We start from the raw sequence: 7009 nt of genomic DNA, 5'->3' as shown, positions 1-7009 counted from the left end.
GGGGCTCCGTGGCGGGGGAAGCCCGGCCGGGCTGCAGTAGGGGGCGGTTGGCCCGGGAGGAGGGGCGGGGCCGGGCGGCGCCCGATTCTCTTTACCGTCTTTTGACTTTCTAGAGCAGGATGTGGGCCGGCACAGTGACGTCATGGTGTCTCCCAGCCCCGCCCCTCGCCCTGGCCCTTGTCGGGAGGAGGAGGACCCGGGAGGGAAGGAGGGAGGGAGGAAGGGGGGGACCCCAAGGGGGTTTCCTCAGCTCCACGTAAAGGGAAGGGGAAATCATTGTGAAACTTTAAACTCATTAACTTTGAAAAATAACTTAAAAAAAAAGAGAGAGATAGGGGGCGGGGTGTTGATTTGGAGGGTCGGAGGGGGGGGGGGGGGGGGACGTGTTATTAAGCCCTGAACTGAAACCACTATTTTGGTGGCGGATGTTCTATTAAAAGACCGAGGAAAGCCAAGGTTATTCCGGAGAGAGCCGGTGCTTCCCAGAGCCCTAGCAGGGAGCGCAGTTAACCCCTCCTTGCCTGCCTGACAGCTGGGGACTAACCTGCTAGGGAACTTTGGGAGCAGAGGAGGGGGTGCGGGGCGGAGCCACCCAGCGGGCTTCTGGAACTCTGGGGGAGTGAAAGGGAAGACAGACTAATTTATTACAAACCAGAGTTTGACCCCCGGCTGCTAGAAAGCGTTAGTAAAAGGGGCTGGAAACTTCTGGAAATATCAGCAGAGCTGAGTCTGGGGAGGGAAGCAGGTTTTCAAGGTTAGACATAAGGGTTGGTAGCAGTTTGAATTTAAAAGTTCCACACAGCCGCTAAAAAGCCGGCAGAAGTGACTGATTTAACGGGCCACCTCAAAGTTGGAAAGAAAAACGTGTAAAAAAAAAGACGCAAAACAAAAATATTCATTGCTAAACGACCATACGCCTACTAACAGCTGACCATCTGTGCAAACTTGTTTTGTTCCCTTGGGCTTTCTTAAAGATGTCTAGGCCGTTCCTGCTAACGGTTGGCCCCTAAAATCCCCTGAGGAAGTCCTACCTCTAACTCATTCGAGCTAAGAAAAGCTCAAAGCCCCAGAATGGAAATGATTAAAAATGGAATACTCAGTAATGGCAAGCTTAGAGCCAAAAATAATGTTTTGCAAAGGGGAAAATGTGCCTACGAAAAAGTAAATTTGGTCACAGAGCAAAGATCATGCAACTAGAAAGTTCAGATGGTGGGTAACATCCTGTTAGCCCTACAATGAAATAGTGCCATTTTAATATTTCACTGGGCTAACATCTATTTTATTAAATGAAACACCCAATAGGTAGGATTCACAAATCGCGCAATGTAGAGCCCCTCCCCCAGTTGGGCTGTTTGAATCTAAAGCTACACATACAGGCAGATGTGAACTAATGTGTTAGGGTAAAGACACATTCTTTGTAAGTCGAGTTTGTGTTGCTAGGAACGGAAAAACAAAAGCTAAGTGCCAGGGTGCATTTTTGACTCAATAGTTACCGAACACAACTGACATATACCCACGAACCCAGTGTCTTCAGGATATAGCAACGCTTTGAACGTTTGAACAAACTGCATTATCTGATTTTGAATTGTCATTTCACTATATTTTCTTGATCAGCAAACAGGTATTAAAACTTGTCTCTGAGACAGATAATACAGAATACTTTCCTGGTAAGTTTTCTGAATTTTCGAAACACGGTTTCTTTCATGCCAGAATGCAGGGGAAATGCAGCTATGTTATAATAAATAGCTTGTTACGGCTTGTTTTGTAAATAATAGGTCCTCGGAATATTGCAAATAAACGGAATTGGATGTGTGAACCCGACTAGCCTGTAAGTGGTAAGCTTAAGCTTGAACTGTCAAAAATCCTGGAACAAGGGAGATCCGGGTGACGGTTCTAGATCAGGAGAGGCAGAGAGGTTCTTAGGGGCCCAGAGGGCCATGTAAATGTCTCTGTTGCTCCCCTTGGGAGAAGTGGGGTCCTGTGGGGACTCTGACCGTATTTCTCCGGCTGAACAGTTCAGGGAGATCCCCGTCAATGCCGCGCTGCGCCCGCTCCTTCCCTACCCTGGTTCCCACGCGGCCACCCTGTGCTGCCTTGCTCGGGCTCCCCCTTGGCGAGGCCCCGTGGCTCCGGCCCTCCGCCCCGTGCGGCCACCAGCGCCACCGCCACGCGGAGATCCCGGAGGTTCCTCCCGCTGGCCCTGGGTCACGCCGCCAGTCCCTCCCCTTCACCCTGCACGCTGGGCTTTCCCGTCCACCAACGAGACCCCTCCCCTCCCCCTCGCCTCCCACTCCGGGCGACCCAACTCCAAACCCTTCCCCTCAAGCTCCGCAACAACTGTCCCCTACGACCCAGCTCTTCCCAAGCCAAGCAAACAAAAGAACCGAGGGAAGAAAACTTACCGAACTGCAGAGCAAAAAGTCTGCTCCCAAGCTTCCTGGGTTCAACTTTTCATTTTAAAAACAACAAAAGCAGAAACCAAAAGCCTCCTAGGTTGGAAGTGGGCGTGAGAGGAAACGCTGGGGGAGGCGCTTGGTTCCCTCGCTGCGCTGCCCCCCCCCCTTTTCTGGCCCCTGCTTGTAGCTTTGATGTTATCTGGTGAACCGCCTACGTGGGTTATACCTTGAGCTCAGCGCCTGGTGACAGCCAGATATTCTCCACTGTGGGTGCAGCTAGCAGCCAGCGCAGCAGGTGGCCAGAGGACGGAATCCCCAGCTCTAACCCAGGCTAGGAAAGGACCTCGGCGACTCCCTTCCTCACCTGAGCTGAAGAAGGCTCTCCCAGCTAAGTGATCCTGGTCTCGGAACAGTGCTGCTTTTTCTGCTCGAATCAGAGGAGGTCTCCCAGATTACATTCTTTTTCCTTCCACTCACAGTACAAACTTGTAATGAGATCGTCTGGATGTTTCTCCAGGCTCTGTTCAGTTTTTAGAGCTCAGCTTTGGAAGCGGATATTATTTTCTCTCTGAGATATTCCTGCAGCCTTGAAGACAAGAATACAACTCCCAAGATGAGAAACTATAATAATACACTACCGATTCCCCTATGGGTCAAAATACCTGCACGCCTTCCCTCTTCTGTTGTGAAAATATTGTAACCCTCCCTTTTTTTTTTTTTATCTGCACCCTAGCTCAACCTGGATATATATTTTATTTGAAGTTTCCGGTCTCAGTCATCACGGAGGAAAGATGATTTGAAAATCAGAAACAGAGGGGGCTAGTAATAAAGGAAAGGCGCTGCCTCTTGTTCATCCTCCTGGGCACATGCCCTTTATGACAGCACCAGGCCATGTTTAGGCCTTGCCCTCTGGGAGTTTACAAATTAATGGAGACAGCACAAACACATGGAAAAATACCTGGAGGGGGAAAAGATAGAAGCCACAGCTTATAAACAGCGCCAATTAAAGTTGCACAGGGTTATTTATATGACTGCTGAGCGATCTTTGGGTGGAGGGAAGGTCTATCGGAAAACAGTTCCAGAAGAGGGTGAATCCTCAGTAGAGTTTTGAGGGAAAATTCAAGATGTGCCAGTAAGATAAGCACCCTTCTCAAGCCCAGAGAAGCCAGCGCAGGGTGAGGAGGGAACTGTGTGTGGGTGGGGGTTGTGGGGTTACTTCCCTTCTGCTGCAATAGAGTCCTGGTGACTGGGGAATGACTGACTGACACTCAAATTAGGACACTCTTGAGAGGGGGAGGGAAGCTTCTTCCAGATGGGAGCCGCCATGCACCTGGGCTGTCCAGGTAGGCTCTTCTAATAGTAGCTGTGAGGTAGTCAGAATGAACTGGCACCAGGCCGCTCGAGAAGAGCCAACTCATTCATCGTTTGGAAGGAATTAAGACATGATACGGCAAGCAGTTGGTAGCCGTTTGGAGACATCTGGACAGAGAATGGTCTTTTTAAGCAAAGTTGTTGTGGCTGATGGATTCGGGATCAATATGGGAGCTAGGGACAAAGACTACAGCAATTGTCGCCCTAGCTGCAGTCTTGAGAGCGGGAGGGGTGGTGGCCCCCTTCCTTTTCACACTTCTCCTTCATTCTAAAATGTTAAGAAACCTTCCAGAAGCCATGGAGTTAGTGCATGGTACATTCATGACTGGGAGCCAGAGAACATTCGGATGGTTAAAGCCATCTCGGCTGTATTTTATGTGAAATGGACTATAGTAACTTCATAATATTCTGCATCTGCGGAGCAGAAAAGAAGTCCTTGTTTAGAAAGCTACAGCTATTCAGCTTTTGAGAAATTGGTGCCTGATGTCATAAAAGTGTAGCTGTTGGGATCTTTGAGGCTGGAAGGAGTGAAGGGAAAATGGGTTTGGGTTTGAACACATCTAATTTTGAGAAGGCTAATGTCCCCCGCATTTGTTTGATCCACACTGCTGGCTCCGTTGGAAAGTGCCTAGTTTAATGTTAAGTACAATTGTTTCATGAATATTATTTGGTGCACTATCTGTTAAACAGTCTAAAAGAAGGGTAGTTGTGATTGACAGATATACTACATGCAGTTCTCAAAATTCCCTGTAAACTGAGTCCTGGAGAAACATGAGGAACCAATGATTGGCATTCTACATAACCAATCCCTACTGACCTGTGATCTCATTGTGTAGCAATAAGTAGAACAATCTAAGACACTGTAGCAGTCTGCTCCGGCAGATGTAACAAACTATCGAGACTGGAGATCTTCGGCAGTGTGCATTTATCCCCTCCCGGTTCTGGAGGGTGGAAGTCCAAGATGAAGTTTGTAGCAGATTCCTTTCTATTGCTATCTGTCTTCCACATCTGCAGATGGCTGCCTGCTTGGTTGAATCTTCATGTGGCCTCTCTGGGTGTGGTTTGTATGCATGGAAGAGGAAGGGAAGAAAAGGTGACAGCTCTGGTCACTCTGCCTATAAGGACACTTCAGTAGATGGAAGATGAGACACCACCCCCAGAGGCTCATGAGTCTAAGCAGTGGTCTCCAGCTGGTGGCTGTGTTTGGGAGCATGTGGAACCCTTAGGAGGAAAAGTCCTGCTGGTGGAAGTGGGTGACTGAGAGCAGCCTAAGGTTTTCATAGCTGGCCCTGCTACCCACCTTCGATTGGCTTCTTTTCTGAGAGCAGTAAGATGGCAGGGGGTCTCGGCTGCACACTGCCTCTAGCACAGCTTCAGTGTCTTCCCCTCTGAGATGGACCACACCCTTAAACTATGTGCTAAAGTACTAATCCCATGGGATGAGTGCTCGCATCTATGATATTATTTTAACTTCAATTGCTTATAAAGTCCCCGTTTCCATATACAGTCTCTGCGGGCAGTAGCTTTCCTGAACAAGGGGAGTGGAAGACACAATCAGCCCTGTGACTTGCAAGAGTTTTGTTTTGAGGTTCTTTTGTTTCATCTGAGACAGTGTCTCACTATGTAGCCCAGGCTGGCCGAGAGCTCATAGAGCTCCTCTGGCCTCTGTCCCGGTGCTGGGGTTAAAGGTTGTTTAATTTTTAGGCCACAATGAGTTTTTTCTTCTTCTTCTTTTTTTTTAAGGGATCCTGAACAGTGGAGTTTGTGCAACCTAGAAAGGGGGTACTAACTGCTTTCAAAAAGATCAGGACTTTCTTCTAGACTTTTGCTACTGGGGAAAATTACTACTAAGAAACTATTTTTGTTGGTTGGTTGCTTGGTTGGTTTGAAGTAGGTTCTCTCGAAGTAGTTTTGGCTGCCTTGGAACTCCATAGGGAAAGAAGGATGGCCTCATTTTCACAGAGATCCTCCTGTTTCTGCTTTCTAAGTGTTGGGATTAAAGGCGTGTAAACCACACCCAGTTTACTCCTAAAATAGTGTTGTGTGCTCTACTTCTTAACATTCTTCAGAAAGGGTATCAACCCCTCATGGAAAGCCCTCTGTGTACACAGGCACAATGATAAATAAATCTTTTTTATGGGTTGCCAAATGACCAAGGGGTGCTCATTTCCCTGAGTACATGTAAATTAAATGTCATCCCATCTAATGGCTGCCTATCTCCTCCCATATACAAACTCTGTCTTATCACGCCTTTAATTTCTTTGGTAATATCTAACATACTAGAATTATCTAATTGGTTTCCATGTATATTATTTCTCAACCCTTGAATACAGGGGCCTAAACAGGACGTAGGCATGCACAACTTCAATCCCATAGCTCCGGAGGCACAAGCAGGCAAATCTTTGTGAGGCCGGGGGCTAGCCTGGTCTACAGAGCTAGTTCCAGGTAAGGCAGGGCTACCCAGAGAACCCTGTCGCAAACAAACAAAACTAGAATACAGGACTTGGAATGAGTGGAGCTGGGTGGTCCCCCACTGTTCCATTCAGTTCCCACCTAGAACGCTGTGGGAACAAACGTCTGTGGAATGAGAGAATGCTGGAATCGGAATGCCGCTCATCTTCCCCGTCAACGTAAACGAGCTCCTTCCTCTTACATCATCCTTTTATAAACATTGTCTAAACTTCCATTTCTGGACTCAAAGTTATAGAACAGAGCTTAAAGAGCTCCGCGCAGGTTGCAGAGGAGGCCGCTGGAATTCAGAATGGCCCCAAAGTATACAGTGTCACCAGCAAAGCCCTGAGAGAACTCCAGTGGAGAACTTGCAGACTGTCCTGCTCCTCCCAAATGCTTTCCTTTACACTCTGTCCCGGTTCTCACCAGTCACTGTATTGCCTTTGGCTTGCTCATAATCTTTATCCTCAATTGTAGAAACAAAAGTTCTCCCTACTGTGTTTTGATAGTTTCAGTAGCTTAGCATTTTGTGCGAATGGAAGAGAAATGGAGAGATGCCAAAAGAAGGAATGGAGGAAGCATTTGTCCATTAAAAAGTAAGAAAAAAAAAAAAAACACTGTGGATAAAAGTTTAAAGTGTGGCCGGGCGGTGGTGGCGCACGCCTTTAATCCCAGCACTCGGGAGGCAGAGACAGGCGGATCTCTGTGAGTTCGAGACCAGCCTGGTCTACAAGAGCTAGTTCCAGGACAGGCTCCAAAACCACAGAGAAACCCTGTCTCGAAAAACCAAA

General features: G+C 47.9%; 1 protein-coding gene across 1 annotated transcript in view; it reads right to left on the bottom strand.

Annotated features, from left to right (window-relative positions):
• The window catches only part of Hivep1 (human immunodeficiency virus type I enhancer binding protein 1), a 144093-nt gene extending 141675 nt beyond the window's left edge, over positions 1-2418 (bottom strand). Inside the window, exon 1 of the mRNA XM_026782950.1 lies at positions 2403-2418. The gene's annotated coding sequence lies outside the window, so the exon portion shown is untranslated. The remainder of the gene's footprint in view (positions 1-2402) is intronic.
• Between the last annotated feature and the right edge of the window lie 4591 nt (positions 2419-7009).

The sequence above is a fragment of the Microtus ochrogaster genome, chromosome 16 (genome assembly GCF_000317375.1).
Source record: "Microtus ochrogaster isolate Prairie Vole_2 chromosome 16, MicOch1.0, whole genome shotgun sequence".
Classification (NCBI taxonomy): domain Eukaryota; kingdom Metazoa; phylum Chordata; class Mammalia; order Rodentia; family Cricetidae; genus Microtus; species Microtus ochrogaster.
This window is presented reverse-complemented; position numbering and strand designations above follow the sequence as displayed.